Raw genomic sequence first — 18,560 nt, 5'->3', positions numbered from 1 at the left:
ACACTGCTACATACAAAACCAGATATTCTCCAGAGTATCCTTTATACGTATATGTGTACATATACACATGTCTGTGTATGTATGTGTGGATGTGTGGTAACCTATGGGACAATGAAGGGAGATGCAGGTGTTTAAACTGGTGGGTTTGATGGAAAAAGCAGGAATTCTGCTGATTTGTAAATGGTCCTTTAATATAATAGGATGAGGGAGATGATACACACACAAACCAGAATGAGACAGATAAAACAGTGTGCTGGTACTTTAGTGGAAGCCAGAACAGTAAGACATTATAACCAACAGGTCATCACCACAGCCTAAACAAAGCCATATCAAAAAAAAAAAAAAAAAAAAAAAAAAAAGGAGTAAAAATAAATTAAAGGCTGTAAGTTCCAGCAATTAGAAGTCATGGGACACTTAAGTCTAATATAAATGGGAGACAGAAAAAAGAAGATGTAATCCTGTTAAACTGTCTTTGAATAAGAAATTGAAACTTCTTGGTAAAGGAGCTTGGTAAAGTGACAATCATTAGCACGTTCCACTCTTATTGCTAGTTAATGTAACCCAGGAAACAGTGTGTCTCGTAATGAGGGTTGATGTTTCTTTGTGTTTTTTTATGCAGAAAGGATATTGCTGCTCTGTGCACTTGGGCTATCAGATCATTTACCTATATTGCTAGTGGTCTCTGAATTCCTCCCTTCTCCTCCCTGATGCTTGTGTGATACAAGGAGAATAGAAAAATGCTAATACTATAAAGAAACTGGGTTGTTCCTTGCACCTGAAAGAAGTCTTGGAAATCTTGAGTCACCAGATGGATTTAGCAGCTTAGTCCCACTTCTTGCTCTCTTTATTTGCCTGTGTCTGGGAGGTACAAATTGTTTCTGACTGCCAGAGCGTAACTTACATGATACCTATTATGATAGAACAGTGCTTTAGGATTTAATCAAAGATTAAAGAAAAGCAGGCATGGCTGATACAAGAATAATACGAAACTAACCGCATATAAGTTTGTGAAAGCGTATCTGTTTTGTAGATACTCTTTTAGGGGACATATCACCTAACAGAAATTGCAAAGCCAATATTTAAACTCATAGTTGAAGGTCTGAATGCTGAACAGAACAGGCAATTCCAAACCAGTTCAAAAGAACTCTTTCCTACCATCACTAGAGCTGAAATTCTTCATACAGACACACTTTTTTGAATGAAAGAACATGATTTCCCTGGATTTTAAAAAGTTCTTCCTTCCTTTACTATATGGAATTTCTAGGTATCAAATGGCTTTGCCAGGAAACAGTGTTACTAAATACCTTGATGAATAACTATGAATATCTCTGATGAAGATCAGATAAGTCTTGATAGAAGGGTCTTTTTATAAGTAAGAACATCCCTTCTGTTCTCTTTTAGCTAGGGGGAATGAGTCTACTGATTAGGGAAAACCAGATTTTCATGTATGTCAGAACATCTCTGACATCATGATCTCTATGATCCTACACCTGAACTTCAGGACTAGACCACACACAGGGTGGCGAAGCTGTTTTGACTTTCAGGAGAGTTAAAAGAACTGTCTTGTCATACCAGTGGAAAAAATCAGACAGTTCTTTAAGATAGGATAAACTGTAGGGTACAGCTGGTATGGTAACCAACAATGTACGGTTTTAATGAGGTGAAAAATTTGAAAGGGTTATTTGCAAACTGTCTAATAATAACTAATTTTAGATGTCTCAAGGCCAGTCATAGGGAGAATGCAGTTTATAGTTTTATAATCTTCGTGACATGGTGCCCTCCAGCAAGCACAGAATGGGTCCTATTTCAGTTGTTTTAAAAGACCTGAATGTATCAGAATAAAGTTGGTCTCAGCATGTTAAAACAGCATGAAATACATTCCCTTGCAAATTGTTTACAGAAAAAAATGTGTTTATGGAAATGTATCACTGATTAAAATTACTAAAGGTAAAAGACTCTCTCTGAGTCTTTTAATTGTATTTCTTCCTAGAGTGTGGCTAGTAAGGATGCTGTTATAAACTCCCACTATGAAAAATAATAATAAATATTTTTTTCTTTGAACTATTTTCCCCATTTTAAAAATTCTAGGTTTTATAAAGCTCGTGACTCCCTTGATGAACAAAATCAGACTCTACTGGAATTTTGGTCTTGTGAACAGTTTGTACCTTGAAAAATGGCCTGTCAGAATTTTATCTTAAAAAGAGTAAGTGAAGAAGATGTTTAGCTTCTGAAAATAACTGTTTATGCTTGCTCATTATTGAGACTGAACATGGAAATCTAAATGTGAAGCAAACAGGCCAGAATTTAAGGAAAAGTGGTAGAGAAAGTAAATAGAGACCTCAGATTCCTATTCCTATTCCAATTAGTCAAAAATCTTGTAAATCACTGTAAAAAAGCTTCTTTGTTTGAAACAAGAACATTTCACAGTAAGTGAAATAACTTTCTCAATTTTTAAATTTCTTTTCTTAATTTAAGCAGTTGTAAGTGACAACTACATAATTAACTTAGTCTAGTGCAATTAGTCAGAAGTTCAAAGGTTCAGATTAGAATGCTGTGACTTGTGCAACTGCTTTTCTCTTAATCCAAGAGACAAAAAATTCTGTATTGCACACAAGAGAACTGAAATACAGTGTTATTCATTGTATGTGTTTTTTGTTTTTTTAATTTACTGAGTAATCAAAGCAATAGCAGGAGTAGGGTTTGCCCAAGGTTCTATTCAGAGGTTGGCTGGAAAGAGCCAACATAGGAAAAGGGGATGTGTCCTGTATCGTTACACAGTAATGTTGCAAAGTTCTGTACATTTACAATCATTCTACAATTTAGTCATACCGCAGAAGAGATGTGTGAAATAGCTTTCTGCAAAAACTTTCTGAGTGCAAAAAATATAAAAACATTAATGAAAGTACTTACATTGAACTGACTGAACTATGATATTTTTTCCAGTAGAAATATTTGACTTCCATGTTTTTAAATGAAAAATCTAATTTCCTCAAATATTTTTCACCATTTTGGATTTCATCTAGAGATTAAAGCTTTTTAAAAAGTCTGTTTCAAATAATTTTCACTTAGTTTTCAGTTCAGGGGGAAAAAAATAAAGCCACAACAACCAGTTATTTTCACAACTGTGTGCACAGACTCTCTTTAAATGTTGTTTGTATTCTTCACACTTACCTTTTCTTAAATGCCTCAATGGTCTGTGGAGAACAGGACTATGTATAGGGAGGCTGTGCAATATGATTTTTCAAGGAATAAAAGTTCTTCTCTGATGTAAAAAAAAAATAAAATATTGCTGCCAGTCAGAATCCCTTGAAGTATTCAGACACATAGACAAAATCTGCCATCTGAGTTTGGAGGAGCAGAATTATTGCAAACTGAAGTTAATTTATGCATCTTGGATTCTTAGTACTAAGGCATTTACAAGTAAACTACTAAATGCAAAAGATTACAAGTTCGCTGAATCAGAAGAACCTCAGCTTTTGGTATGATTAAGTCTTAATTGTATTTTTCCTTAGGGATTACTAGTCACTAATAAGCTCATGAAAATAGGACTTAAAATAGCAGACATAGTAAAAGTCACCCCATGCACCATATTTTGACATGCTTGGCTGCCTAAGGCATCCTATTGCCTGTAGTTTCAAGAGTTCAGTTTTCCTCAATGACAAATCTAGAAAAAACCCTTAAGAAATCCTTATTTTTTAAATGACAGTTGCTTCAGTACACATGTACCTTTTGTGAATCTCAGAGATGTTGCTACCATGTCTTCTTACTTTTTCTGTGGCTTGTTTGTTAGAAAAACATCTTTGTGAGTCACAAATTCTGAATCACACACTTCTCAAATTTAATTATATGCATCTCACTGCCTGATAACAGCAATTGCAGTGATCACAGTGAATAGAGATTGTAGCTATAAGCATTTAGAGTAACTTCCAAAAACTCTTTTGCTTCATTTTTTGAGACTATTAATTTTTTCTGCTAACTAGTACAAATTTGTTCCCACCCTTGTCTCAGCTGGATTGACTGTAGAATGTATTGCTTCCAGAAAAAAGAGCAATGGGATCTCATACAGGTATAACCCATCTACTAAGTATGTGTCAGACCAAAGATGAAAGCATCATTCTGCAACCAAAAAGAACAAAATCAAAACCATACCTGTGCTATAAATGGGCATGAATCAAATGAAGTTCACCTCTCTCACGGGGATTTAGTTTTTTGTTCTTTTCTCTAGATGTTTCTAAATGGAGCTGGTTAAAAACCTGGGAGGTAACTTGGAGGGAGTCTATACTGTCCTGGTTAATGGTTAATTAAATTACAAGCTGCCAGTTAAATCAACTTGAGAGTCTTCATTTATTCCTTCATACATATCCTAACCAATATCTCATTTTCAAATTCAGGTAAGGTCCTTGTTCATTTATAATGTTTAATTTGGATGGTCACATAGAAATGTTACTGCATAATTTGACACAATATAATTGCCTTTCTGTAACTACATTTCTGCAATTGAAAATTGATGGAAATCTTGCACACACAAACATGTAGAAAGAATAAATATTTTTTTCAATATCACCATTAATATCTATGAAAACAGATTGAGGAACATGGCAAAAATAAATGACATCTTCAAAATCATCAAAGTTGAATAACAAGATTATAGTACTACTCTAATTTATTAATTAAGGACGATAGACTTCTTTACGGTGTAACAATTCAGTTAGTTCTGTCAGAAAATTGTCACTGGCATATGACAACTGAGATGCAGAGGAATGACTTATGGAATATCAAGGCTAAGAATTTATTAAACAGAGAAAAATAAAGCACTAATATATTGAACTTCAGAATGAACAAAATCCCATGGACTTGCAGGGCCCTAAGACACTGTAACAGGTGCAACAATTATGTCTGGCACAACTTTAGGGACATACTAGCCAATCATCTGGGAGCTCTGCAGTTTTGATGAGACAATGAACTGTTAATTAACAAATATTAAGATCTCAACTTGTCAAGTAAAATTAAACTCAAGGGATGAAGCAAGGCTGCCTATGAGAAGCTAAGCTATCAAAACTAAACCAGGTCAAAACTAGGGAATGTCTTTTGGAAACAGTGAAAGGAATATTTCTGCTGTTTAATTTCTGGTAGTTCAAAATACCTCATAATAGCTCAGTTATTCTTTTTCTCTGAAGTCTCTGAGATTTAGAAAGCTCCTGAACATGTTGTTTTGTTAAAGTCCAGGGATCCACTCTACCTATGAGCTTCCAAATGAGGTGGGCTTATTTCCCTTCTTGCAAGACTCCATTGTGTTGGACATCCTAGGGATTTCTCTCTAACAGCGAAAGAATTTGAAGGACAATCTTACTGCTTGAGAAAATTACCCTTTCTGAAGATGAGTGCCTCACAGTTTTGAGCACTACAACCTCCATTATCAAAACTGCTGCCCTGCACAGATGCCGTGAAAATACATTTCCTTAGTCTGAATTTAGAAAAGATGGTTTCACAGAGGTAACAGAATTTCCCTACACGGAAGGCAGTTCCCTCACCGTGCAGACTCGAGTATAACAGTATATGAAGCTGCACACAATGTACACACAACAGCATGAAGATACATACTCCTGTATGAAGTCCCTCCACTCTTGAGGCTGAAGCTGAAACTTGTAAATGAGTAAGCAAAGTTGGTCAGCTGGTTTCCACATATAAGCAGAAATACTAATCTTGGTGAAAAAATATGTTCTTTTCAGCTTTCATTTCTAAATTCAGGAATTTAATTATTCACCTGAAATATAAATTCCGGAATTTAATTATTCACCTGAAATAAACTCCTGGCACCTGAAAATTCCAGGAGTTGTGCAGGGGTCCCCAATGAGGCAATTAATTAATCTTATTATTTTGAATTAATACAGAAATCAAAGTTAAGTCCAGCAGACATTTTGTTCTATTTAATCTAGCCTGGATTTTCTACTTCTTATTAGTTAGATGGTTTTCTCGTCTCTCAAGCTGGATATCACAGCATACCCTGTTTTCATTTTTTAAAGGCAGTGTGCATGAACTAGGCCTGTAGAAACAAAGATATTTCTGTTAAAAACCACAAGGTAAGGCTATGGCCATGGGCTACTATTTTTACTAATGCTGCTGACAGTGACACAATAGCCTGCCTGTGATGAAGCAAAAACCTCAGCACTGGTCAGCCAGTCAGCTGAAAAACAGTAATGATCTTTATGTGCTTCCATAATGGATTATATTGTAGCTGATCTGTTTAGCTGAAGTGTTTCCTCTCAAAATAATTCTGAAGACTGAAAATGTGGAAAACTCTGAAAAAATGATCTTTCTGAACACGCTGTTTTTTTTCTCCTTTTGCTTTTTCTTTATCAGTAAGCTGGCAAATTCCATTTGATATTTCTGAAATTACCATAAATGTAAAACATTGCTACTGCTGAACTAAGTGTGGATGTTGATTATTTGATTTGTTGGTTCACAGTCCAAATACTACATTGGATTGTTTTGTGGGTACTCCTTAATACATCAAGTTTATTCACCAGTGTACAACTGCTCTGTTTTAAGTTGCATTTGGACATGATAAATAAAATTAAGCGCTTTTTTGACTAGATGCCTGGCTCAGCGATATTCAGCAATTCAATAACAGGGGTAACACTTCCCATTTCCAAGAAAGACTGAAATTAACAGGGGAAAAAAACCCCACATGAAATTGTGACTCTTAGTCTTGTCTCTAAAATATATGGCACTGAATTACTACAGGTAAAAAGGATGTGCCTTTAAAAATATGAAGCAATGTTTAGTAGATTTCAATAAAAATCTGTATGGGAAAAGACACACCCATAGCTAAATACTGAAGATTTGCATTTTTTCCCACGTGAAGGCAACACACAGAATTCACGGTAATGCTGAGATCACATGTAGCAAGCAAAAAAACCAGGTGCACACACACACAATTTCTGCTATTAAAAGCCAGCCTCTGTTGTATCACAACTGACATATTTTTATATTACTTCAACCAGGTAAAAGCTGGAAAACTGACGTTCCATTTATTCACAACCTACGCCTGATACAAAAAGCTACAAAGGAGCTTCCCCATAATGCACTGCAAAATATGCCACTAATACTCATGCAGAGGCAGAGCTTCTCTCTAATTTGGAGAGTCGATTCAGACCCTCCACTACCTCAGGTGTGGGTCTCACCAACAGTAGGGAAGGACGACTGTGACAAATGCTGAATTAACTGTGATCATCTGGCTGCATCTCTTGCTACTTACTTAGGTAGAAACGCCTGTAGTAAAATCACTGGTTTTCTCTCTTTTAAATTCCTGTGTACTAGACCACCTTCAAGATCACCAAATTCTTAAAATCAATTTTCACCCATGATTGGGGGCTGGGGGAGGAGCTGGGGTGAGAAGGAAGTATTACCACGTTATTTACTGAGCTACAGAAACCTTTTTATTCATATGACAAGAAAGCTTTAGTCTCGCTTTTTTGTCAAGAAAAGCCTCAAACACTTCTTTATCCAAATTACATCAGACCAGAGCTTTTGGGTTTAGTTAGATGCAAGGATAGCCAACCTGTTGAAAATTCTCTTTGATTTCAACTTGACTGTCTCAAAATGATCCTGTGTTGCCTTTTATCTGAATGTTTATGTCTGAAAGCAGCAACAGCAAAATCTCTGCTGTATTACTTGAACAGTATATCTTTAATTACAATAGCAATAGATGAATGCGTGTGAGTATATTTTAGCTCTTCTTTACTCTTTTAGGGGCTACCTACACAGCTCACTCTTTGGAACAGGTTTCTACTGTATGTACATAAATGCCTTGTATTTCAGGACAGCAAATTTAAACCTCATCAGTTCTTCAGAAGTTTGTCAAAACAGTCCATCAAAGATGCTGATAAAAATTAACTTATTTCTGCTTTTGTGAGTGTCCTCAAAGAATTTAAGGTTAAAAGAATGAAAAAATGAGGTGGCACAGAAGAGGGCTAGTGAGCGAGACAACATGCTGGAGCCTTAATAAGTGATCAGAAGCTATTGAAGAAACACATTATTCTACACCCTCCCTCCCAAAACCAAACAATGATGACAGAATATTTAGAATATATTAATAGTTTATTGTAAAACAACACAGAAAATTTAAGTTGAAAGAGTTATCTTTTTATATTCCCCAGAGCAGGGTCTGACATCACAGCTTTCGGATGAGTGGCATGGAAAAGATGAACTGTCCTTTCTCCTGTTTTCTTTGTGAAACAAGAATCAGTGGGAAAGATGTCAAGATAGGCCAGTGTTACTGAAAAAAAAAAAAATGCACGTGCAATCTGTCTATTCACTGAAAACTTAGTGATACAGATTTTCTGATGCTCAGGAAGATGTCATCAATTCATAGGGAAAAAATTATACAGGAGCTATTTCATTTGTACTAGATGAACACTGTCAGAAAAATGAGTGCAGAACAGATGAGTTTCTAGGTACCACCGAAGCATGCATACTGATAGATATGTATATATGATATATATGATACTGATCTATATGTATACACACACACACACACACACACACACATATATATAAAAGTGACAGTAGTAGTTCCTGGTCCTCTAGTTCAAAGTATATTTTATATATAGAAATACATATATATATGTGTATGTAAAATAAATAAATATATCTATAACAAGAATACAATCAAACACATTGGCTATCTGAATTTAAAGTTGTACTTAGAGGTAGGCATTGTGAATGCATATGAGCAAATCTTACTTGCTTTATGCCTTTTTTCCTTCTGTTGCTGAACCTTCCTCTCTGTGTCTCACAGGCAGGTTGGTATTTCACAAAAGGACTCATCTGACCTAGTCCACCCTCCACTCTTTTTAAAGTTTTAGTTTCTTTAGAGCTGTAGCCATTTTACAGTCTGTTCTTTTACCAGGTGGCTCTAGTCTCAAAGTGCAATCTAGTCTCCAGCATGTTAATAATGTAGTCAGGGAGCACTGCAGACACACACACGGGAAGAACGTTGTTTCAGCTGATACGCTGGTAATTGAGTCCTCACAGGGGAAGAGCATTTATTAATTTTGCCATTCAGTTGTATGATAGAAGGAATGAAGAGCCTATGTAAATTATTTTCTATTCCTGTGAAAGTAAGCATGTAAGAATTTTGTGCAGGCATTTGCATTTTTCCTACAAACTTATTTTTAACTGCTTACATTTTCACTTTAATTGGGAAACGATATTTGAGATGGACAATACTGTCAAACTTTAAAAGGCCACTTACAGTCAAGAAGACTTTTACATTCTGGCAGAAACCTTTTGCTGTTGTTTAACATACATATTCAGTTTTGGAGACAGTCCAGATAAAGATTATTCTTATAGATTGTTTGAGATGAGGGGTTTATATTTTATTGGAAAATAAATGTCTGAAGCTATGGGCAATAGCAGAAGTGTGTACAATTTTGTATCAATAAGCAGTAATGTAGGCTTGTGCTTTTTAATATTGCATTTTTGAATGTGTGCCATAAAAGTATAGTATTTTTTCAAATACTTAAACCTATAGAAAAATTTAAATATTTTAAATATTTTAAAATGCAAGTCTGTTTGGACAGCTTTTGCATTACAACTTATCTAAAAATAACTTTGGAACTAGAATAATGCTCTTTTAATTATCTAGGGGGAAATGGGTTTTTGTTACCAGAGAAATAATTCCTGAAGAGTAACTTATGCTGTTAGAACTTTTCTAGGCTTGCCAGTGTAGGCATCTGTCATATGAGTTTCCCCTTGCTACCCAACAAATGGCCTGAACTTAATTCAGGAGGGAATATCCAAGCTGTCAAGTCATACAGAAGCTATTTATGATCACCAAGAAAATGAACAGATACATGCAGAAGGCTTTACATATTTTCCCAGTGAAAGTACAGTAATGTCAGAAGTTTAAATATTAAAGGAGGTTTTGCTCTTTGCATATAAACCACGAGAAAGAATGTTTCACCATCTTTGAATGAAAACAGCAACATGGTGAGGGAAAAAAAAATATTAGCACTTCCTCATATTTGTGATAATCCATGGATGACTTGCAACACTAGCAGAGGTGCTGTTCTTGACTAGATCTGAGTCAGAAGCAAATAAGAATACTAGGGATATTCAGCAATAAGCATATTAAACAAGGTCATTGGTTCTGGCAATTCAGAGGCAAGTTTGTAATTCAGTTTTTGTATGTGTCAGGAGACGATAAGAAAAAATAATATAATATAATTATCCAGATTTATCTTGTAGTTTCTAACACACACACTGTGGAGGAATTACAGAAAAATACGCATACCCTTAAGCAACACCCCCCCCCCCCCCCCCGGAAAAAAAAAAAAAAAAAAAAAGGAAAGAAAGGAGGTAACTATTAAAATTAAATTCAGGGTTAAATAATTCCATTTAGTAAGTGGGAATCTAAATCTATGAAACCTACACAAAAAAGCATAGAGACTTTTTTTAAAGCTTTAGCTTATGAACTAAAAGTTGACCCCTAAACACAAACTGTTCTGTGTCTGTAATATGTAATCATGTGTTATTTCAGCTTTGGAAGATATCTGTGAAAAACGTTTTGAAGCAATGATTTAAATACCCTTATAATTCTTGCAAATAACAGATAATAATTTCTATTATTAAAATTTTGTCCTCCAATTTCAGTGAATTCACCATTTGACTCACTTTGATGAACAATGAAGTAGTAACCACTGACTTAAAAATGAGTTTTCTGGATTTCAATGTCCTGTTTATATCTACTTTGTGTAAATAAAAAATGGCACAAATTAAGTATTCATAGGAGATACAATTCAATTGAAATCTATTGAATTTGTATTTTAACATATGACATTTCGGGAGCTGGAAAGCACCACTACTGTAAGACAAAAATATTAATCAACGATACGACAGGAAAACACTAAACACATCATGCAGGTCAAAGGCATCCTGCTGAATGTAACACAAATTGTAATTCTGGAGATGTAATTAAATTACGTGTAGCAAGATGCCATCTTTGTTAAGGAGACAGACAAACCATCATGATACATTGGCATTAGAACTAGAACCATAGTACCGGTTAAGATAGATGTGCTTAAAATTAGTACGGTAAATCTGCTTTCTTATGATACCTTTCTCGCCTCTTTAGATTGTGAGACTTGGGGATGAAAAGAAATTTTCCTACACTGGATGCAGAATGATAGAACCACTAGAATCACCTGGACACAATTTGCTGATTTTAAAAAGCATGAGGCACTGTTTTGTCTTTCAGTATAGGAAAATCAGGTTGAAATAGATGCTTTGAGATCTGTGAGATAAGGTCTTCAAGTCCTATGAGACTATGCCGGCAAATTGTGACCTGTTTTAAATTTTTGTACAACTGCTTATATTGCAGCCAGAGAAGATGGTAAGGAATTTCAAAATTCTGTAACAAATCTATGCAAATAAATAATGTTACGCCAGATGAAACTCAGTTGTGAAACCACATCCCAACCCCTCGTTTCCAGATTAATGTAAATGGAAAAAAAGAACAGGATTTAATCACTCTCTGCTCAATTTAAAGCCAACTGTAACTTCTTACAAAGAAATGTTCTTGTAAAAATGTCTTCAATCAAACAGTAACTGTCAAACCAACACATAAAACAAGGAAAAAAAAAAAGAAACACATAAAAAAATATTTGTGCATTGCTATTTGTTCAGTTCAAGAACACAGAGAAACTTTGATTACAGACGTAGTACTTTTAACTGTAACGCTTATAACCATCAACCTTTCTCACATTTGTTATTATGAACCTGTGATAGTCATAGCTATGGAGCATTTTAGAAGAGCTACCAAAGAAGATGAGAGCAAAGAATAAATTCTACAGTAAATGATATTCTCAGATTATACACATCTGTGCATCCTATCCTATCCAGGCAACACAAAATAGAGGGGTCCTGGAGAGAAATAACTGAGAATGTAATTCCTCTAGTGAAATTCTCAATGGCTTGATGTTAATGGAGGAATTAGACCTGACTTCTACACCACTAATCAACTAATCACTTCTACTATACTAATCAATGAAGAGCAGTGGGGTCTGTAGTGGATCAGGCAGCGATAATGCTCTCCTATTGTGACTGTTCACTCTGTTCACCGACTATAAATTCAAGTATCTGTTTCTTTAGAAAAGCAAAAAAAAAAAAAAAAAAATTCTTCCCTGCCTTCCACAGCAAACATTAAAAAAACCCAACCCCAACCCGAAAACCATCTTAAATATTTCAACACATATCAAGTACCACAAATTAGAATTTGACAGAGATTTGTATCCGAAGTTAACTGATTCCTCTCAAATTTAGCAGTCTTACACATCACTCTGAATGTGTATTACACAATACTTTGAAGTGTCTGATGCTGGAAATGTATGTCAGAAGTACGATCTTGGATTATGAGCAATGGAGCTAATTCTGTATTTCACTTGATGTTTAAATCTGAACTATAGATCAGTAGAACCATTAAAATACAATAAGTAAAATATATTTACCTGCTTTGAGGACTGTTGATGGGGAAATAATATGGGTCTGGGATGTAAATCTCTTATTGAAAATGACAGGCCACCTTTAACATCTACCTAGTGGGTGAAAACACCAAACATTTAAAAACGGTTTTGGTTTAATACTTTGAGGACTGTAACCTGACCTATGCCATGGACAGATGGAGGGCTATGAAATTCTGCTAATGTAAGGGAAGTACCTATATACCTGTTTTGTCTACAAAGAGGTAATATGACTTTCTCAATACCTTTTCCTTTGCAAACTTGCACAGTAACAACTCCAAGTAGTATCCCTTGCAAAAAACCTGAAGGAGTTCTTCTACAGTCTCTAGTTAAGACTTGTAGTTGGACTTCTCAAAGACTGTAAATTTTCTAGACACTTCAGGAAGTGCATAATATTTAGCAAAAGTGGGAAAAGAGGCTCCAGGTGGTTGTACGGCAAATATCAAATATGAGAAAGTTCATGGGAAAGCCATTGATTCTGCTTGAATTGCAGCCAAGTGGACCTTTAATAAGAAAAACAGTGATTTTGGTAGTGTTCTTTTACACACAAAATGCCTTTGAGAGAAGACTGGCAGTTCCTTGGGTCTTTCAGCTTCTGATAAAAAATAATCTGTTCTTGTAAGGTCATTGTAACATCTAATTTTTGGAGATTTGTTTCCACAGAAGTGTGAAGTTTAAGAAGGAATACAGGCAAGTTAACTACCTTCACTACATGAAAATCAGAATTCTCTTTAGGTAAAAGCTTCAGACGGATCCTACCACTTGTCCTTATGGAAAACAGTGCAAAGGAATTAACTGCAAGAGCTTGAATTTCAGCTATCTTTGTTGTAGAGAAGAGATTGTAAAGACTATTTTCACAGATAAATGCAGAAGACGGCATTCAAAAGATTCAAAAGGATGTCACATAAGAAGATAAAGGACAGGAATTGCTCTTTTCTGACAACAGGCCAACTATTAGTAGCCTAGCATGATTTGCAGGGATTTCTGATGTGAAAACCGAGCGATGAAAAGTCCTGCAGCGAGAGCTGCAAAGCAACATCCAATGTCGAAGCGAAGGGGTTACTGAACTTTAGTTTAAGCATTTAGACTCTTCTATTTTAAATAAGTATTCAGCATGAATCACTTTTGGTAAATTTATACAGGGCTGTTGTCTTAAAACTCCTTTTATCTCTTAAGGGGTTTGGTTATATAGTCTCTAAATACAGTTCAGATTGTACCTGTACTGAAGTATATTGTGAGAAAAGACTCGGAGCGAGCACTAGAGAACAATATGCCAGAAACTGGACTCTACAGCTGTTTGCATACAGCGTACAACGCCTGTTTGTCTGGTATGTTAGGCTTTCACAGGTGGTGCAATTTTGACCGGCAAACCCGAAGAACACTAGAAAAAGAGAGTACAACGGTGCTTGCTGTAAGAGGGAGAAGTTTCTCCAGTGTACTTTTACACATTTTATAAATTGAAGGCAAAGTTTGTAGTGCTAATAGTGTAGGTCCCAGGGACACTCACCACCAACCCTTAGTTAACGAACAATGGGATTCCGATTGCTTTGTCTGAGCGGAATTTATATCAGAAGAGCGATAGCCCATATAGATATAATGTAAGGAGAAACGATTCTTGGTGGAAACACAGCATAAGATCTTTAGGTAGAGACTGTTGCTGAACACAGACCTGCTGTGTGTTAAATGGATGTTTAACATGAAAGAGGAGACTTTTTACAGAGAATAGCATATTCTGAGGAAGTGTCTTCTCAGGGCACTGCTGCCACTATTGACGACCCAGGGGTGTCAAAGGCACCAACTATACTCTGAAGCAGGATCCTAGAGACAAATTTACTTTAAAGTAAGACAAAATCAAAATATTGCCTAAAAACTGGTAGGATGAGATCTGAGAAGAACTTATTTGGAATAGTAACTTTTATTTCTGTAATTAGCAAACCCTTTTCCAGTATGGAATTGAAATTAATCGAAGTGAAATGGAAATATACATTAGAAAAATATTAATTTGTTTAGATGACCTGAAAGAAATAGGTCAGCTTAACTTCTTCCTGCAGCAGGAGCTTACTGTAGAAAATGAAGAAAGAAAATGCATGTATTTTCTCCTGGCTTAGTCTATCTATTCTTTGAGATCTAGCCCCACAAGAAACTGAGCTTTACAAAATGACCCATACAGCGTCCTGGAGAGCATCAATATTTCTGTCTTCAGAGTAATGGTCTTACCTTTAAAGGAAAATTAAGTGGTAGAAAATATCCATTAACAAGTGAGATGATTCCAAGCAAAGCTTAAGGAAGAAACAACTCTCCCGTTCCTGTAAGGGCTTGTAGTTTTCCTGTATTTGAGACCCGAGTTCCACAGGGTTCTCGGCACTGGCAGTCTGCTCTTCTCCAAGACATACAGTTAGAGGAGGGAAAAAGCATAGGGAACAAGACCCTCCACTCCATTTCCACATCAGATGTGCTCAAACAGTTTAGCAGTTGATGAACGAGCAGCATCCTCATAAGCAGCTAAGGAGTCTGAAGGAGGATGCCAGGGTACTCAATGAATCAGCACTGCTGAATTTTTAGACAGTGACATACTGACAGATGAATGATAAATATTTGCGCGTGCATACAGGGGGACTATAACTTGTACACAGTGGGGCTATATTCTGAGATTTCCATTGGAGGAATTTTGTGGTCTCAGAAGAACTACAAGGGTGTACTGCTACTAAAGGAAACTGAGTTTAATACCTGATGCTGTTTCTTCTTCCCACGTGCCAGTAACTTAACTGAGGAGTTTTTTGTGGCTTTTGAAGTGGCTCAGATGCCAACATCTCTTCATGTCCTGTTCTAAAGATGGCATGACAAAGTTAAGAGAACAGGTCAAGAGACACTATTAGTTTCCCTGATTCCTTCAAAGAAACTGGAGCAGGTTTTGGGGGGGAGGGCTTCAAAGAGTCAAACAGCATCAAAGGCATGTGTATGAAGCTAGGAATTCAGTTTGGTTTAAAAGCAAAGATAGGAAAAGAAACGTGCAAGACTTGGAAGGAAAAGCAGGTAGCTAATGCAGAATCATGAATGTGCTACAAAGATACAGTGGACTACAGCAGACTTCAAGAACATCGAGAAGAAAAGCTCTGATCTGGCCAAGTAATGAAAGGAATTATGATTAAACGAGTTCTGTTCACTATGTGGACAGTGTGCAAAGGGACATGGCTTCGAAGAGTTCCCTCATGGATACAGCTTACATAAAAACTCCATCACACAACTAGCACATTACTACCCGGAGTCCAGCATAAGCAAACAAAAGGACTTTTGAATTTGAAAAAAGAATGTTGCGTATTTGTCATCACAGTTGTTTCCTTCAGAACTATTCCCACATTTTGCCTTAACTAATCACATTTTTAAAACCATCTTTCCAAAAGTCTGATTTTAAGATTTCCTTCCTTTCCTTCACATGCCACATCAACAGTTTGTCATAATAACACTTAGCAAATCATAATTGTAAGTTAGATTGTAAAGACTGAACAGATTTTCTTCGCAACATTACGCGTATCTGTGTGTTCCTGGAAGTGACAAGTATTTAAGACCACATTCCAAAACAAATAAACACTGCTGAGACATTAGCTAAACTTCTCAAAATGTGCTAAAACAATGCTCCCATTGAGTAGCCTGTTAAAAGAAAAAAAAAAAACAAACCAACAAACTATATACAGCATTTAAACAACAGATATCAGTGACATAACTAGTTCACAGTGTGTTTACAAAAAGACTGTAAGAAGGCAAGTGTTTGCAATGACTAATATGCTCTTCATAGAACTTTTAAAAATAATTTTCAAAAGCTACATAAAACCAGTGTCTATACTACATTCATAAGTACTAATGCAGCTCATTCAGACAAATCATAGCTAATTTGAAATGGAAGGCACGTGGTAGACTGGGCTGAACCAGTTTTGTGCTGCATTGTGGATGTGGCATTTTGAAGTACAACTTGATGAGTGGAGTTGTGAAAAGTTGACACAAAACCAAGGTCAATGACAATGGTGTGATAAGGAATTCATTACATCTTTTCTTTCGCCTAAGGCTGAATTCTGAACGCACCGATTACAACATGGAATATCAACCAATGCATATGTTAGTAAGAAAACGGAATACATATTATTTGCATTGTATTTTTTCATTAATAATGTGGGTTGTTTTAATAAAAATTATCCTTTTTAATACATAGTGAAAGCAGAGTGAAGCTAAGTGACTTCTTCAAGGTCACAGCAACTTTGCAGGAAAAATGCAACTAAGACAGAATTATTTCTAAAGGAAGTGGTAAACAACATGATATAGAGCACTACAGAGCCTGGTTTTAGTTTCAAAGACTTCTAATTTACTACCACTAAATTATGAATTCATATAATAAGGGATTAAAAGAGGTAGCCTACTTTTATTTAAAACTGTATCAAAGTCTCACGTTTAAAGAGATTTATGTGATTTAAAATGTATCAATTCAGAGCTATTCTTTGATTAGAGAAGAGTTATATAGAAGGTATTAGGGAAAAATAGAAAAAGAAATGCCGAAACATTACTACTGGTACTACAAGATACGGAACGTCTCTGACAAAGCTTGTGATGCACAAATTGTGCCTACAGCTGTCTGGAAAACAAGTTATTTTTTGTCTGGTGAATGTTAATAACTCCTGAAGGTAATTTTTCCTATTATATTTGGTTTATATTTAGATTTTAGGTTTTATTTTGTATTGCAGTAATGGGACAATCACTCCATTTCTGATGCTCTTGCTATTTATCAAACTCTTGTACTGCAGGGTAGAACTGCAATAAAGTATATATACTTACAGACCTTCATTTAACGGAGTTCAGTTTGGTGCATATATATTAATTGCTACAGCACTTGAAATTCCCAAAGGAAACCCTGCCTTGTTGGTTCTTCAAACAATGCTTGTTCTAATTCTGTAGCAGCTCCATTGAAACTGTAGTTGCAAGTTTCTATGAAGTCAGTCGGTGTATGATCTTATGAACATTAAATCTAAAATCCTAACAGCAGTAACTGTAGAAATACTCCTCCTCATTGACATCACAGACTTTGTCTCCTTCATGGTCTTATCTCGAAAGAGACCGAATGCCCTGAAGTCAGGTGACAAAGGAACCGCTTAGACCTCAGCCCGTTTCTGTGTCATGCCATTAACTACAGGCTTTTGGGCACAGAGCATTTTTCAGTTCCGAGACAGAAAAGAAAACTTTAAGTATGGACCTAAATGGATGAATTTAACTTCAGTATCATAACTGATTAGAAGATTTGACAGAAGTTGGAACTGGTACTACAGAGAAAAACACTCGCAAGGGATAGAGGTAGTAGGACATGCAATAAACGGACTGGCAGCTTCCCTTGTAAAAGTCTGTAAGGAAGTGAAAATATATATTATGTCTTAGAAACAACCAAATATCCACATCTGTGATTTTTAGTGTATGGTAAATAAGTGAATTACAGTTCCCACTGTTGTGATATGAAATTCGTGTGTGGGTCCATCAAGACGATGAGAATGAAGTCAGAGAGGTGCCTGTTTTGTAAAAGAACGTTTTTTCCATTGGTAATGGCACCTCTCTGTGCAAGTTTAATATGGTTAATATCGTTTGTTGTTTTCACTTACACAGCTTCCAAGGAAAGCCAGAAAAACTGTGACTTAAAGCCCATTTGTAAAAGAAAATGTATAAACTCCAAAAACAGTTTTAAATTAAATTGTATTAAATTAAATCTCAATAGTAATATTTTTTTTTGCTTGCAGAAAAGACTCATATCATAAGGATTATTTCCTTTCTATAACATTACAGAAACATTTAGGTGAAAAATGAGTTTTCTTTCCTCTCTTTTCAATCACTGAAATTACATGAAGCTTGGTCCTTCTGCACAGAGATCAGAAAAAAAATAAACATTTCCCTTTTTCTGTTCACTTTTGCAGGTGGATTGGGTAAATGAAAGAAATTAAATAACTGAAAAACACACAACTGTGGACAATAACTGAAATAGCCAATTTCTCCTCTGGTAGATTTTAATTT

The 18,560-nt window shown here is 35.6% G+C and overlaps 1 long non-coding RNA gene across 2 annotated transcripts in view; it reads right to left on the bottom strand.

Annotated features, from left to right (window-relative positions):
- The window catches only part of LOC114010315 (uncharacterized), a 631,839-nt gene that overhangs the window by 58,846 nt on the left and 554,433 nt on the right, over positions 1-18,560 (bottom strand). Inside the window, exon 7 of one of the 2 annotated variants that reach the window (XR_008745521.1) lies at positions 12,510-12,596. The exons of the other annotated variant lie outside the window; for it this stretch is intronic. This is a non-coding gene — a long non-coding RNA (uncharacterized LOC114010315). Of the gene's footprint in view, positions 1-12,509; positions 12,597-18,560 lie in introns of those variants that run through there. 2 annotated transcript variants of the gene reach the window in all.

Source organism: Falco peregrinus, chromosome 2 (genome assembly GCF_023634155.1).
Source record: "Falco peregrinus isolate bFalPer1 chromosome 2, bFalPer1.pri, whole genome shotgun sequence".
NCBI classification, from domain to species: Eukaryota; Metazoa; Chordata; class Aves; order Falconiformes; family Falconidae; genus Falco; species Falco peregrinus.
Note: the sequence above shows the minus strand (reverse complement) of the source record. Positions and strands in the feature narration are given on the sequence as shown.